The 15,012-nt window shown below is 42.9% G+C and overlaps 2 long non-coding RNA genes across 2 annotated transcripts; one reads left to right on the forward strand and one right to left on the reverse strand.

Annotated features, from left to right (window-relative positions):
* The first annotated feature begins 722 nt into the window (after positions 1-722).
* LOC120720750 lies at positions 723-4,672 on the forward strand. Its single transcript, XR_005693030.1, has 3 exons — positions 723-1,023; positions 2,551-2,555; positions 4,659-4,672. It is a non-coding gene; the product is annotated as an uncharacterized LOC120720750 (long non-coding RNA).
* Positions 1,862-2,458, reverse strand: LOC120720751. The gene is made up of 2 exons (XR_005693031.1): positions 2,303-2,458; positions 1,862-2,201 (listed from the first exon to the last, which is right to left on the reverse strand). It is a non-coding gene; the product is annotated as an uncharacterized LOC120720751 (long non-coding RNA).
* Positions 4,673-15,012: the final 10,340 nt, after the last annotated feature.

Below are 15,012 nucleotides of genomic sequence, written 5' to 3' on the forward strand. Positions count from 1 at the left end.
CCAATAAAGGATCTCAGATCAGCTGCTGCCATCTTGTGGCCACAGTTGGTTACTGTCTCTGAAAGTTGTCTCATGTTTCCTGTTGTCCTGCTAACAAAGGCTGGAGCTCATCATGCTGAGAGGGCAGCAGCATTTTGTGGCTCTTCACACATGTTCATTATATTCTGATGATCCTGGATGGAGACAAACTACAGATAAGTGTGTTCAGCCCAACTAGTTTATCTCATTACAGCAGTTTGATGTTTCCCTTTGAATCCCCCTGAAGATGCTGACAGTGAAGCACGTACATAATACTCCAGCCTTTCAACTCTGAGCTTATTTAGTTCTATTAATACACTGAAATCTCATTTGTGTCATGAAGAAAGTCTTTAATCAAACAGAATTCAAAGAGCAGAAACATTTCATATATGGAGTTAAACATGAATCATTGTTTCAACAACATATTTATTGTTGTCATAAACAGACAAGAAGACAACAACAAACTGCTCCTCCCATTCAACACATGTCAGTCCATATCCCAGCAAACTAAATCATCTCCATTTACACATCAAATAGAAACATGAATCACTTGTAATGATTAGAAACTTGATAGAATTTCAAATCTAGTTTGGGGAGTCATTCAGTGAGAAACAGTGAAATGATTTTCCATGTGAAAAGGTGGACAGCAGAAACAGAAAGAAACAGTGAAACTAAAAGAGAAACAAAGAGCTTTGGAACAACGAGGCAGCAGGAGGACAGCTGCAGTTTAACAGCTTCAACTCACTGACAGGAAACAACATTAGAAACATCATCATCCTCAACTCATCTGCTGCACTGACACTGACACCTTCAACGGACACACCTTTGCTTTACCACCAGTTTCAATAAATGGAAACATCCTGTGAGTGAAAGTGTGTGTGAAGGTTTGTATGTGTGTGTTAGTATCAGGATCAGAGAACGACAGCTTTCCTCTGTTCCAGTCCAGATTCACTCTGATCCTCTGGAGCTTCTTCTCTACTGAGAGATCAGTGAGAGGAGCTGATGGTGAGTGTGTGTAGTATTTAAATCCATTAAACCATATTGACCATAATCCAGAGTCTATGACTCCCTTCCTCTGCACAGACTCTGCTAACACACCCAGTCTCCACCCTGTACTGTCTCCAACATCAACATCCCAGCTGTGAGTCCCTGAGTTAAAGCCCTCAGAGCCCAGGACAGAGCAGAACAAATCAAACCTCTCTGGATTATCAAGAAGCTGCTGCTTCTCTCCTCGTCTCACACTGGTCAGATCTTCAGACAGGATGAGGTTTGGATGAGCAGTGTTTGGGTCCAGAATGAGAGGAGTGTAGGAGACCATGTCCTTCATGTTGTTCCAGATGTTGAAGGTCAGGTTGCCCAGGTGTTTGGCCTGGTCTATCAGAGCTCCTGAGGTCAGCTGTGGATCATCCAGCAGGGGGCAGCGCTGGACTCTTTCCACTGCAGCCTTGTAGTTGTGCAGGAATGAGACGTCTTCAGCTCTCAGCTCCTCCTCTGTGGCTCTGACTGTGTCTGAAAGAGCTGCTATCTCTCTGCTCAGAGCCTCCATCTTCTCCTTCATCATCCCACACTTCTGCTCCTCTTCCTCCCTCAGTGCAGCCAGCCTGGCCTCCTCTTCCTCTGCTAGAAACTGGTGAAGCTTCTTAAACTGCTCCTTAATCTGCCTCTCTGTGTGTCGGGCCTGGACCTTAATGTGTTCTGCTGTTTGATCAAACTTCACTTGAACTTCTTCACAAACCTTTAACTTCTTCTTTAAGGGCTCCAGAGTTTCCTGAAGTTCCTTCTTGTGTTGTTGTGCAGCTTCATCGATGGGTCTGAATCTGTGATTGGTGTGTTTTTTCTGAGGCACAGCAGACGACACACACTGGCTGCTGATGGTCCAGACAGAAGAGTTTGAGTTTCTCAGAGTGCAGACTGCAGAGAGCCTCTGAAGCTCTCTGATCTCTCTCCTGTAAGAACGACTCACACAGGTTCTTTAAAGCTCGGTTTAAAAGGTGGATCATAAACTGATATTTCCTTACAAAGTGGACACTCGTGTGTTGGTCTCTCTCTCCACCATCTCTTCAGACAGTCTTTACAGAAGCTGTGGCTACATGACAGAAGCACAGGATCTCTGAAGACCTCCCGACAGACCGGACAGCAGAGATCCTCCTCTGATCTGGAAGCCATTGAGTCTGTGAGTGAAGCTGAAAACAGCAGACAGGAAGTACAGTCAGTCCTGGCTCCCCTCCCTCCTCTACCACCTTCACTGAAACTTCCTTTGAGTCGTGTTTTTGCTCAAACTCACATTCAGTGTGTGGAGCATCAGCAGCTTGAAGCAGCAGTGTTGGAGTTTTCCACTTTTCTCTCCTGTAGCTGGACTCACTCAGAGGAAGCTGCTAGTTTGGTCTGAGCTCAGTCTGATCGTCTGTGCGTCTCTCTGTACTGAGGACAAAGAACTTCCTGTTTCCTGGTTTGTTGCATGTTAAACACGTGGGGGGGGGGGGCTTCATTCAACTTCCTGTATTGCTGCATGACATCAGCCCACAGCAGCAGAGACCGTGGAGCCAACATGTGAGAAACAAAGCAACACGCTGAACATCTGAACCACAGCAGGAAGTGCGACTCTTTGTAGACCTGTGGACAGGAAACACACAGCAGGTCCTGATCGGTAACAGGGTCCAAAGACAAACATTTGTTTATCAGCATCTGTATATATGAGCACACAGAGAGCTCAGCTGGACACACACTTCAGTCCTCCATCAAACACAACACACCTACACACTGTTTCCACCAGCTGCAGCACAGTCCAGTCTTTACAGTCAGGGAGGGCTTTTAATTTGAAAGGCACCACACAGGAAGTTTCAGAGGAACAGAAGAAGAACCAAAGGATGGTCTGTGATGTTAAGGTTAGGGTGATCAGCATCAGCTGGAAACATGAAACATATCAAACATGTGAGGAAGAAGCAGCAGCAGCTCACACGTTTACCACAACCACACACAGTCCTCTGAGAGCAGCGTGGCCTCCATCTTTGAAACACACAAACTCAAACGCACAAACTCACTGTTTGATTATTGATTGATTGATTGTCAGAGATAAGTAATTGACGTTTATTTATTAAGCTCTTTTCACAGCGGTCACAAAGCGCTTCACACAAAAGGCTCAAATAAACATGAACATTAGGTGAAAATAAAGATTCAATAAGACAGTAAAATAAACAGGTAGTTTTAAAATAAATAAATAATAATTGAATAAAATGTTTCTCATTAGTTAGCCTGTAAAACAGAAACATTTGAACAGCTTTTTTAAAGAATCCACAGAGTCGACTAAACGTAGTTGTGGAGGCAGACTGATCCACAGCCTTGGTGCCACAGACTGAAAGGCTCTGTCACACTTAGTCTTTAGTCGTGTACAGGGAACAACTAACACATCGTGAGTCTGAACGGAGACAACGAGCAGCAGTTTACTTTGTAAGAAGCTGAGAAAAATAATCTAGGACGTGATCATTTAGTGTTCTGTGTGTTAAAACAAGAATTTTGAAACAAATCCTGAAATTTATTAGGAGCCAATATAAAGAAGATTAAATAGCAGTAATGTGAGCTCGCTTGGAGGTGAGAACGACGTGATTTGTCCAGGCTGGTAAACAGGACATTACAATAATCTAAACACGATCACACAAATGTATGAACAGTGTTTTCCAGTTCAGCCGAGGAGACCATATGTCCCAGTTTAGAAATGTTCCTTAAAGGAAAGAAACAGGAACAAGACAGATTTTATATGTGAGTTGAAGCTCAGAGAAGAATCAAATATTCCACCAAGATTTTGAATGTTGGACTTAAAGTTGAACAAACAGAAGAAGACAAAGTGTTTGCTACAGAGTGAATCAGTCCCCTGATTTAAGCAGTGCACTAGGGTGGATAGACTATTGAGCTGATGAGGCTGAATGTCGTTGGCATAGAAATGATACGAAATGTTATTAAAAGACTGAATAATCCATCTAAAGAAAGTAAAAAGAAAATAACAATGGACCCAAACTAAACCCTCTTGAACCCTGCAGGTCAGGGAGGCAATGTTAGAGGTGAACTTGTTTCTATTAACAGAGTCCTGTGAAATTAGTAAAAGCCATTAAAACACAGAGCCAGATACACCAGCCAAAACCTGAAGTCTATTAAGTAGGATTTCATGGTCAATATTACAGGAAATGATCACAGAAAAAAATCCCTGCATTAGAAACCATTAAAAGATCATTACAGACCTTCAAGAGAGCCGTCTCAATGGATGCTGCTTTTAAAGCCAGAGAGAAACGGGTCACAAATCTGTCATTTGCACAGTAAAGAGCTGAACTCATTTTCTAACATTGTCTCTAATAATTTTCTCACAAATGTCAATTTTGAAACAGGCTGATAATCACCAGCAGAGCTGGCATCAAGACTCCAGTGTTTCAACAGAGGAGTGAACTCAGCATGTTTGGAACAGGATGGAGCACAACCTGCCTCAGTGAAATGTTAATGACAGACAGCCAGTGGCGGTCCTAGGCTGTTTGGTGCCCTGGGCGAACATGTAACGGAGGGCGGAAGGCTGATGTTTTATTTCCACAGTGTTTTGTGTTTTTTTAAAGGAAGGAAACCTTCCTCAAAACGGGCAGAGCAGTGGAGCCGCCGAGGGAAGAGCACACGATACAAAACTGTAGAATTAAAAATATAATTTATTATATTTAAATAGTTAAAAATGTAAAATGAATTAAAACAACCTTGGCCAAGGAGTAACACAATAAAACACAACATTAAAAGTCCAGTGGAATCCACCACGGCCTAAAAGTAGTGATGTGATGTTCTGTATCGAGGCTTCGAAGCTTGTGTCGAGTAATGGAGGGGGCGTTTCCGCGATGCGCGTATCGAGGCTTGCTTCATTTATGGGAGGAGCTGAAAATGATGACGTCCGAAGCCTCGCTGCCCGGCTGTACCACGTGACTGGTTCATGAAGTGGTTCGAACTTTGCCGTGAGATATGACAGCGATATAAATCCCTCAGACTTCATTCAAAATGTAGGTGTTTGATGGAGAGTTGCGGTTAGTGAGAGTTTGGAGACAGTTTGGAGGTTTATGAGAGTGAGGAGAGAAAGTCAGGAGAGAATGGAGCCAGCTAAGAAGAGGAGGATGTCCTCCCCTGTGTGGGAACATTTTGATTTTATTCCTCCCAACAAGGTATGTAAATTTCTACAGAAGATGTATTTTCATAATACTGATGGTGCAATACAATTTATGTTAAGCGGCTTTACTTTTGTACAAGGTGAAGTGTTTGCTATGTGCCAGGGAGCTGGGATATAACAACAACACCTCATTCATGCTTAGACACTACAGAGCTTTGCATGAGAATAAGGGGAACACCGATTGTGGAGCGAGACCAGGTGAGCCATCAAATGCAATGATAATATAGCATGCAGTAATGTTACTAAATGATATAACAATATTATACAACTGTAATAAGTTACGTGTGTGATATTTATATTTGTGCTTTGTCTTTATTGTCTTTCCTCAGGAGAACAATCTCCAATAGATGAAGACCTGGTTAGCATGGTGATTGAGGACTCCCAGCCATTTAGCATTGTGGAGGACAAAGGATTTAAAAGATTTGTTAAATCATTAAATCCTAGCTATGTTCTCCCCACTAAAAAGGTCATAAAAGCAGTGAAAATTTAGTTTTTACAGAGTAAAATGTGAACAGGCAGGACTGAGGCTCAAAGCCTCAGTGTGTAGCTGTCCATACCTCAACGTTACAAAAGCACAACCACTGTCCACACCCCAACCACACCTCACCTCACAGTAAATGATCATTTCCATTTTAAGCATTTCCAAATGATCATTTTCCATACTGCCAGTATAAATATACACAGTATACTGCATCACTACAATATAGATGTTTTACACACTCCTTTAGTTGTTGACATTTACAGGCTGTGTGCAAAAGGCCACACTCTTCAAATTCATGCCAACTAATATTTTTACGTCCAGTAGGTGTCCTACTAGAGCAAATGAAGCTTCAAGAAGCTTTGCGCTGGAGTGAACCAAGCTTCAGTGCTTCATGAAGCTTCATCTGCCCATCACTACCTAAAAGTCACAGAAAAACTAAGAAATCCAGCGTAGTAATAAAAGAGGGAAACCCAGCAGAGTCCTCGCCTTCCTCCTCGCATTCCACGTCCTGGTGCACTGAAGAAAGGGAGGGAGCGGCAGTCACTATTCCTTTGACAGTTTACTTTATAAAAAGGGATAAGTCAAAGACTTACCCCGGTGGGCAGAGCTCTCAACTCCACCCGCCGCTTCCTTAAACTGCAATCGGCACCGCTGTCTCACTGCTTCTGTTCTCCCGCAGTGCACAAGCCGGCTCTTGTTGTTATTGCCTTTTTTCCTCTCATCGTGTCTCTTTCCAGTCGCTGGTCATCTCTCGCTCTCCCCTCTGATCGTCTGTGTCTTTCCTCTGTCTGTCTCGCATTCCTCTCTTGAACACCGGCTCCAACCCTCTTATGTGTCATTGAGCACTCTGTAAATTACCTTGCCTTTCCTCTCAGGTGTGTCCAATTAGTAAAAACGGGGGAAAGGGCGGAGTCTCTCCAGGACAATTTGACGGTAACTAAAACATGCAAACTAAATAAAACACTGCACAAAATATAACCGATACATGCAATATAAAAAATAAATAAGTACACTTCACATTAAAATACAGCACAGCAAAACAACATCCGTCCTTCCCTGGATGACAAACACTAATGAATATTGTGCTGAACACAGCCCAAAAGATTCAACAAGCTACATTCAGTAAAATCATAATTCACGTCGGCAGTAATGACACCCAGTTACACCAATCGGAGGTCACTAAAATCAATATTGAATCGTGTGTAACTTTGCCAACACAATGTGGGACTCTGTAGTTTTCTCTGGTCCCCTCCCCAATCAGACCAGGAGGGACATGTTTAGCCGCATGTTCTCCTTAAATTGCTGGCTGTCTGAGTGGTGTCCCAGAAACAATGCAGAGAGTCAAGTGACTTATCTCCAGCAGGCAACAGTGGATTAGGAGCACAAGAACGACCCCAGTGGCAAAACATCCAAAATAACAATCAAAAAAGAGACGAGGCTTGAAAGCACATGAAGACTTGATTCATGTTGACCTCTGAAAATATAGCACAGAAAGACAAGCAGTCCACTTCAGAACATCACAGCGGCACACAGATGTGCTTTATATACATACATCCAATGTCCTTCTGCACAGTGTCCCCATCAAGACTTAAGGGCCCACCAGCAATCTGGCAGCACTTGTCACCAGTGCTCAATCACATGCAGAGGTCACATTCACAATCCACTTTTGCAGTGATGCTTTCAATAGAGACAGAGAGGGAATTGTTTTATGTTTCTACTGAACTGTTCAAACTACTATTCACTGCTGGGACATGAAACGGCGAGCCACAGAAGGGGCACACTGGATGGTGTGGGATGAACCCTCAAGAGGACAGCACAGAAATAGCTCTAACTGTCTTGTCAGCAACGGGAAATTTCAGATGCTGCAGAACTGTTTACTGTGTGGCACAATTTTATATGAGTGCTTGATGTTTGTTGTATATTGGCTGCTATGACAACTCAGTTTCACTCTGGGATTAATAAAGTCTCTTTGATTCTGAAAAGGCAGAAATGGCAATTAAGTTGTTTGAAGCAGTTGAGAAAGCAGTTCAGGAGATGGCTAAAGATGGGCCATCAGTTCCATCCACTGAGGATACATCAGGCAGTGAACCTTTCAAGGAGACCTGACATACAGGGACGTCAGCTGCCAGTGCACAGCAAAACAAATTCTGACCTGTGAGTGCTTTAATGCAAAGCATTTCACATCCGATCAACAGACAGCACCCACAGCCACAGAAATTGTGGCAACAATTGAGGGCAGGGATATCTCAGTAGGTAGAGTGGCGGCCCCATGATCGGAAGGTCGGGGGTTCGATTCCCCTGAACAGCTATCCTGAGGTACCCCTGAGCAAGGTACCGTCCCTACACACTGCTCCCCGGGCGCCAATGGCTGCCCACTGCTTCACTAAGTGAATGGGTTAAATGCAGAGAGGGATTTTCCCCACGGGGACCAATAAAGTACACTTTCTTTCTTTTCTAACAAGGTCACACAGGTTTTTTTCCACAGAAAACTCCACACACGTGCACACTAACATGCAAACACACTCAGGACGTGTTCAGTACTGTTACCCAATATTCATTCCTTGTTACTTTCTGCAAATATCTTTGGTTGATCTTTCATCCAGTTGATTAATAAATTACATGATAATAAATTTGATAAGGTTGAGGTTTGTGTCTACTTGAATTGATAAATGTGCCTTTGGATCGATATGATTTCTGCTTATATGTCAAGGCTAGTGCTGTGGCAAGCAAGATGAGGACCCACATGCAGGACTCACAAGACACAGAGGGATAGGGAGGCAGCTGTATTAGTGTAGCAAGCCATTCAAATATAAAAGCACCAATAACCAAAACTCAGGAAACTAGAAACTAGAAATGTGGAACTAAAGCTAGGAAACTGGAAAACTAAGACTGGAACAGAAAACTTGGAATTATGTGGCGCTCTGCAGAAACACACAGCAACGAAGGATAATGACGAGACAATGGACAGAGGAAAACACAGGGCTTTAACACACCAGAGAGTGATGAGGCAATGGGACACAGGCGGGAAACACAGCTGGGACCAATCTGACAAAATGGGGCAGGGCGGAAGCAAAACTGAAAACTCTGAACCCAGGACACAAGACTGTCAAAGTAAAACAGGAAACATAAGACAGACACAGCACATGGATGAACATAGAGATTGGGGACACGAGACATGAAACGTGGAACACAGAGAGGCACAGAGACAAAATATAAATTCTTGAAACTACAGAAAACAAGTAAGAAACAAGAAAGACAAGGAGCATAAAATGAATAACACAAAATCAGAAAGAATTCAAAAACAGAAAATACAAACCCTGGGTCCTCAGACGAGTACCTTGACAGTACATATCGGGATATCACTTATTTTAGCATCTAATCAACCATTCCATCAAAATAAAGACTTTTTTGTGGGAAAAACAATGAAATTAGTTGATACTTAGGTGTTTTTAGCTGTTTTTTGTGTCTGAAGTTAGCCTTTGTCCTTGATCATTTGTCTCCATCTTCTAAGGTTTCCTTGTGTCTTTTATTATCCATGTGCACTGTTGGATTCCTGATTTGTTCATTTTCTTAGATCCAGTGACTGTGGAAACTTTATATCCCTCATTTATAATTATCAGACTTTACATGTTATACATAACAGATTTATTGCAGATTAACTGTTAAGAATAGCGAACACATAACTGGATGAAATTCACAGTAAGTGCAGTTGTTTGCATTTTTTTTTCATTCTTTTCTTCAAACCAGCGTGGCTCAATACAAACATCTTCGTGTTTACTATGAAAACACACACAGGTGTAAGAACAGCCAATGGAGAGGAAGCAAGCAAGCAAGGGGGTAGGAAGGATGTCAGGAAATAAATTAGGACAAATAAAACAGAATAATTAAATACAAATACACTCACACACAGGAACAGCCAGCTGTCTGTACCAGAGATCAAACTCTATTGCCCTGATCTCTGACATGATTAACTTTGAAACCTTGAACTGTGTTTTTATCTTTTGTTTTTTTCTAAAGCAGCTGTCTAAAATGTACAGTGTCTAAAATGCAAAGCCTGATCCTCACATTGTTTTATACTAATAATTTTTAACCTATATCATAGATATATATATATCAGTGGATCTGCCCAGATGGCTGCAACACCGAACCCAAAGGTATGACAGGGTACTGTAATGGAACAGCAAACCGGGTCTTTATTGGATCCACTTGCACAGCAGGATGAATCCAGAAGACATAAGGATGACAGCTTCAGGCCAGACCAGGCCTGCAACTGATTCAAATATCTAACTCTTACTATTAACAGTGAAACATATTTGCTGTCAGAGACATTGGTGAAGGCTGATGTTACTTAAATCTACCAATTGTTGTACCGGGGAAGGACCAAAGCTCCATACAAACTAAAGAAGAACTTTATACAATACAAAATGAAGCTTAACATTGCAAGAATGACATTATAAAACAAAAGAAAAACTTAACCAAAGCATAAAATTAAAATAATCCATCCATCTTCTTCTGCTTATCTGGGGCCGGGCCGCGGGAGCAGCAGCCCAAGCAGAGAAGCCCAGACCTCCCTCTGCCCAGCCAGCTCCTCCAGCTTGTCCGGGGGAACACCGACGCGTTCCCAGGACACGCTGGAGAGATTATATCTCTCCAGCGTGTCCTGGGTCTGCCAGCCAGGAGGCACCAAGAGGGTATCCTTCTCACCGTATCTCTAAGGGAGAGGCCAGCCCCCCTTCGGAGGAAGCCCATTTCCACCGCTTGTATCTGCAATCTCATTCTTTCGGTCACTACCCACAGCTGGTGACCATAGGTGAGGGTAGGAAAGTAGATCGACGGATAAATCACGAGCTTCGCTTTTAAACTCAGCTCTCTCTTCACCACGACGGACCAGGAAAGCATCACTGCACTGCAGCCGCGGCACCAATCCGTTGTTGATCTACCTTCTCCCGTTACTCGTAAACAAGACCCTGAGATACTTAAACTCCTTCACTTGGGGCAGGAACTCATCCCCGACCCAGAGTGAGCACTCCACCCTTTTCCGGCTGAGGATCATTGGCTCATATTTGGAGGCCATGGATCTTCCAAATCTGAGCCAATGGTCCTCCAAATCTGACCCCTATGGGGCCATAGTCCATGGGACCCGGCCAGGCACAGCCCAAAAAAGGGACATGGGTCCATCCTCCTGCAGGCCCACCACCTACAGGAGGCGCCGTAGTGTCAGGTGCAATGTGTGCCAGGCGGTGGCCAGAGTGGAGGCCCTGGCACACTGATCCCCGGCTACCAAGATGAGCAATTGGGACAAAATTAAAATAAATAAATACAAAAGCAAAACTCAAAAATGGCACAAAACCCAGTATGACCAGTACGAAGTCAAAAGACATACAAACAACACATCACATGGAAGTAAAGTAAAATCACTGGTCTGCTTTGTGTGAGACTGACCTTTAAATAGAAACATGTGGAGAGATCCTTTAATACTACAATGATGTGTTATTGATTGACAGATTGCTTTACTTCAAACATGTAAATAAAATGAAAAATAAACAATTAAAAAAACTGACATAAATGCACTGTTTCATTCAGTTGCCACGGTGACATAACAGGTAAAATGAGTGACAGTTTTCTGCATCTGAGAACTCTGACTTTAAGGACACCTGCAAACCCATTAATCTGACTTTGTACTTATACCATTCTGGTCATGTGATCATGTGGTTGTAGGACGCTCCTCTTCCTCAGAGGATCCACCTGTGCTTCCTCTCCTCTCTCCTCCACCTGTTACAGTGAGGGAACGTCCTCCATGATGGAGGAGCTGCTGGAAAGTGCTGAGAGTTTCCTCCAGAGTGAGACCTCTGTCACAGTTCAGAGGATCTACGGCAGCAGAGACCTTCATGGACACTAAAAGTCTCAAACACACAACAACAACATCACACTGACTCCACTCTGACATCACTGATCAATAATCAAAGAACACACAGATCAAACTGATTGATCAGCCATCAGAGGAGTCGGATCAATGGAGCTGCTTCTGTTCCTGATGTCCCCTGTTTGATCCTGGACCTGAACTCTCCCTGCAGAGGAGACACAGGACAGTCAGACACACACACAAACACAAATATCATCTCTGACAACTGAGGAAGTTTGGGGTCTCTCCAGTGATCCTCGGGCCTTTCTATATAGGCGCTGTGGAGAGCATCCTCACACAGAACATCGCATCCTGGTATAGGAACAGCTATGTTAAGGACCTAAAAGCTCTTCAGAGAGTGATCTGTACAGCAGAACGCTGCTGCAAGGCTGCTCTCCCCTTGTTTACATGTTTGAAATAAATTAACAATCAATCCTTCTGGCTTCACTACGGCACAGGACACTTTAACACGCCACTCATGCAAAGTACATTCTGAGATTCAAACTGTAAATTTACAGATTGTTTTATTTTATTTATATAATGTATATAATTCACTCACTTACTGCACATAATGTCCTCTTTGTACATATTCACTCACTGTATATAATGTTCTCTTTCTTGTTTTGTTGCACAGTCGAGCAGCTTCTCAGGACACATTTCACTGTGTGTTGCACTTGTATAACGATGCACATGACAACTAAAGAATCTTTAAATATGAACATGAAGACAGAGACAGACAGATACCTTTGACTTCCAGCGGGATCATTTTGTATTGGATGATACTGCTGCTGTTGACTATACAAGTATACTCTCCACTGTCTCTCTCTGTGGGGTGATTCAGGGTCAGACTGAGGTCTCCAGTTCCCAGCAGGTCTTCATTCATCTTTGTTTGGTCTCTGTAAATCTGGTGCTGTTCTTCAAGCTGGTCAGAGCCGCTCTCATATACATGGACCTTCCTGTCATCACTGTCCCTCCACACCACTACAACGTCTTTAGGCAGCTTTCCTGTCGTTTTGAAGGGCAGCTCCAAAGACTCCACCCCCTCATCCACCTCCACCTGACAGACTGAGAGGACAACAAACAAAAGATGAGCTGTACAGACAGCAGCAGCAAGTTTTCAGAGTTGTAGAGAAAGCTGAAGGACAGAAGCAGATCAGAGCAGAAGGCAACAGGACAGAAAGTTAAAGCAACTTTTTGAGCTGTTGGAGATGCTGAACAAATGTGTGAAGAGGATTTGTTAGTTTGTCTGGAGGCTAAAAGGGCCCTGTGCATCTGCACTGCCTGCATAGAGCATGAAAAGGTTTTACTCTAATCCTCCTGCAGAGTAGTTTCTAGAATAAATAAAATGAAGTAATTCAGGAGGACAGCTCCAGTCCACCATTTCCTGTCATGGTCCGGAGTCTGCGACTCCGTGTTTATGTTTAGTTTATTAGTATTCTGTGGTTTTGGTTACCTTGGGTGTTTGTACTCTTGTGTTTCATGGTTCATGTTCCTATGTTCTGTGTCCCCCAGTCTGTGTTAAGTTGGTGTGTTATGTCATTGCGTGTATGTGTTTCCTGTTTTATTGTGAAGGTCTGCGTCTTATGTGAGTGTTTTCAGTTTGCCTCCCTAGTCTCGTCACGTTAATCACTCCCAGCTGTGTTCCCCACCTGTGTGTAATCTCCCTGTGTTCTCTGAAGCTGTGTCCCAATTCAGGGTCTGCACGCTTGAAGTACGCGCACTACGCGTACTACGTACGGTGCGTACTATAAGTACAAGAAGTGCGGAAGTGAGAGGCTTGTGAAATGGGACGGTATACGCTTCGTCGTGCTGTTCAGGTTGCCTAGCAACCATGATACTAACCGCGAGACACGTTACATACAGCTTTGTTTGACAGAAATGAAGGAGAAAAATGTTTTGTTGGTCATTCATTTTTGTCATGACATCACTTTGATTAGTTGAGTATCTGAGGCTGAGACCACGGGACTGTAAAACATGATTCATTCATTTCTGTGCTGAACAGTCATTTAAGATTAGTTAGTAAATAACAATTAGTTAATGTTGTTCATGAGACTAAAGTCATCTCACTGTGGTAATGTAAATATAATATGGCCAATATTATAGTATTGTCAGATTATTATGATATATATATATATATATATGCATGATTGTGTGTGTGTGTGTGTGTGCGCGAGGTCAGAACTGCTTGTTCAACTTCTTACTATCGCTGCGGGAAGATTCAGATAAAATATCAGAACACGTTTTATAAAGAACAATCAGCTGGAATTTTGTAAATAAACTCTGCAACACAGAAAGAGCTGTGATCAAGCTTTTTATTACTGCGCCAACACACATCAAACATCACAGTTCAGTCATGTCAGCGCTGCCACAGAAGTGGTGCTCCTACTCCTTTATGTATTCCAAGGAAGAGGGAGGAGGTTACAAACTGATCCTACCACACTTCACGTGTCTCGCTATGAAACCTAACGGATCAATGGTTAAGCTGTTTTGTGTCCTTGGCCTTATCAGCACCTTTAAAGGGAGTTGTTTTCTCAAACTGCTGACGCTGAAGTAAGTTCATCTAGTTTTAGAAACTTTCACTGAACAGTAACAGTGTCACAACTAAGCATATGCATAAGCACTTAAATAGTTTAAATGAGAATAACAGAAAATTTCTATTACAGGAGCCAGAGCCTGTCCCAGTAGTCATAGGTAGAGCACACCTGGACAGGTCACCAGTCTGTCAGAGGACTAACACAGAGACAGACATCAGAGTAACAAATCTATTTAAAATTAATGTAAGTTTGCTGCAGCTGTATGTATGAACATGTGTTTCTGTGCTCACAGTCCACCTCTCAGGAACCTGCAGTTCACTTTTAGTCAACTTTAAACAGACCTCACAAAAGGCTGATGTGGCTGGATCAGTAGTCTGATTTAAGTACGATACCTTTGGCCAGGGATTCATCTGGTGCATCGCTTCACTGCAGTCTTACGTATTTTCCCCACACCTGAATAAAAAATACTGATATATACAAATAACAGCTTCAGCTGATGCAGCCTGACTCAATCCTAAATGTTCAGCACACAGAGACACAGAGGTGCCGTTTAAAGTTTAGTGTTAACCTGAGTCACTGATCATTTGCAGTATTACAGAGTCTGGCAGTCTTTGCATGATGTCCACGTCACTGTAAGTTTCTAGCTGACTCTCAGGTGTGACAGGTGTGCCAGCAGGAAAGAGTAATAATAACCTGCATCCTGAGGTTTGTCATGCAGGATTAAAGGAGCCAGGCTTTGTTCACACAGCTAGGATTGTATTTTACACTGACCCTGGGTCAGTATAAGTATCATACAGTTTAAACGAAGCACTGAAACTTGCACATATTTATTACAGATGCACTGAAGCTAATCGAGATATTTGCTGTCAATCTGTGGCTGCGATTAAACACT

Source organism: Simochromis diagramma, unplaced genomic scaffold (genome assembly GCF_900408965.1).
Source record: "Simochromis diagramma unplaced genomic scaffold, fSimDia1.1 OVJJ01000418.1, whole genome shotgun sequence".
NCBI classification, from domain to species: domain Eukaryota; kingdom Metazoa; phylum Chordata; class Actinopteri; order Cichliformes; family Cichlidae; genus Simochromis; species Simochromis diagramma.